The sequence below is a fragment of the Lampris incognitus genome, chromosome 20, assembly GCF_029633865.1.
Source record: "Lampris incognitus isolate fLamInc1 chromosome 20, fLamInc1.hap2, whole genome shotgun sequence".
NCBI classification, from domain to species: Eukaryota; Metazoa; Chordata; class Actinopteri; order Lampriformes; family Lampridae; genus Lampris; species Lampris incognitus.
The window spans coordinates 23,248,809-23,250,682 of record NC_079230.1 but is presented as its reverse complement, the minus strand read 5'-3'; the positions used below and the strand labels follow the sequence as shown (position 1 = coordinate 23,250,682).

General features: G+C 48.1%; 1 non-coding gene across 1 annotated transcript; it reads left to right on the top strand.

Annotated features, from left to right (window-relative positions):
* The first annotated feature begins 1,200 nt into the window (after positions 1 to 1,200).
* On the top strand, positions 1,201 to 1,292 carry trnar-ucu (transfer RNA arginine (anticodon UCU)). Its single transcript is given in 2 exon segments — positions 1,201 to 1,237; positions 1,257 to 1,292. It is a non-coding gene; the product is annotated as a tRNA-Arg (tRNA).
* Positions 1,293 to 1,874: the final 582 nt, after the last annotated feature.

Sequence of the window (1,874 nt, the reverse complement as noted above, 5' to 3'; positions counted from 1 at the left end):
GTAACGTGCATGGATAAGGGGACACGCTGGTCGCTGGCTCGCGGGTATGATCCTTTAGTCGAGCGGTTAGCGATGTCTCCTGCGGTGCGGGCGACACGTGTTCGCTTCCCGGCCGCGGCAGTTCCTGTGGTTGCGTTGTTCCCCGAATTCGCTACCATATATATAGTAACGTGCATGGATAAGTAGACACGTGGGTTCTTCACTAATGAGTCTGACCCTTTAGCCGAGCGGTTAGCGATGTCTCCTGTGGTGCGGGCGATACGGGTTCACGTCAGTTTCTGTTGTTGCCCCCCGACATCGCTACATTCGTGTCAGATGTGGGACACCCGCGAACGGGCATTCCCGAAGGAAGTGGGTAGTGTAACGTGCATGGATAAGTAGACACGTCGGTTGACGGGTCTGACCCTTTTTATGTAAGGGATTCGGGGGGCCGTCTGGGAGACTGTCACCACACCCGGGACGCGAACCTGTACCTTCCGCTCCGCAAGCGACAACGTTAACCAGTCGACTAAAGGGTCCGACCCGTTCGTCAAGGACCAACGTGACTTTTTGTGCTAAGTATATACATATGTCCATCCATCCATTATCCAAACCACTTATCCTGCTGTCAGGGTCGCGGGGATGCTGGAGCCTATCCCAGCAGTCATTGGGCGGCAGGCGAGGAGACACCCTGGACAGGCCGCCAGTCCATCACACACACACAGTGGTGGATCTAGAGATTTTTTCCTGGGGTGGCAAAGGGGTGGCAAGACTGTGTCCCAGAGGTGGCATCTGCCACCCCTTGCCACCCTGTAGATCCGCGCCTGTGAGGGGGAGGGGGATTCTAAATCGGCGACTTCTGTTTGAGATGAGTTTGGTGCGGGTCTCATTGACCTTCACCATGCATGTACATAAAATATACTTTAAAAACATAATATCTGAATTATAAATGGGGTGGCAACAGGGGTGGCAAGACTGTGTTCCAGAGGTGGCAGCTGCCACCCCTTGCCACCCTGTAGATCCGCCCCTGCACACACATGGATATATTTTTGCCAATTTATTTGCACTGACAACAGCTATAAAGGATTGACTTAATTTCGAAATGTCGTTCTCAGGAGTATTACCATCAGAGGCAATAATCATCGCTTTTCTTCATACATCGGCCATACATGTGGTTGATGATCTCAATAAAGAATAAAGTTCCAACAGTGTGCAACAGGTGGCTCCGTGGCGCAATGGATAGCGCATTGGACTTCTAGGCAAACACTGGCAAAGTGATTCAAAGGTTGTGGGTTCGAGTCCCACCGGAGTCGCACTTTTGCGTGCTTTTCAAAAACATTTAGAAAGGGCCAACCCTTACTTTATGCAAAACTCAATAATCCAGGTAAGAAAATTAAAGAAAGTTAATTCAGTTCATCTGGGCAAGTTTATTGAGAGAACGCTGAACACAACGTTTATCTCCCAATAGCATTGTGTCCAGATGAACTGATTCAACTTTCTTTTACATACGTTAATGTGCAAACATGAGCAAATAACAATGATGGTTTGGGTGTTTTTCATCTCTAAGATATTTAAGGATTAATAAAACAATCCGAGTGAATTTGCAAGGGGGGGAAAACTTGCAAAGACCGTACGAACGAGCCCCACTCCTCACATGGCTATTCCCCTCGGGTTTGAAATGTTACATTTAAAACTATCCGACTCTCCTCGTTTTGCCAAGAAGTGTCACATGTAGAGAGCCAATTGTAAGCGGAATAGCATAAAGAATATTTGTTGTAGTTGCCATTATTTTATATTTAATAGGACCGTTGTTTCCCTTCACCATATCCAGAGCTGGTTCTCGGCTTTGAGGCATCGCCAGCTACCGCCACTGGTTAATGGGTAACTGGAGTTAA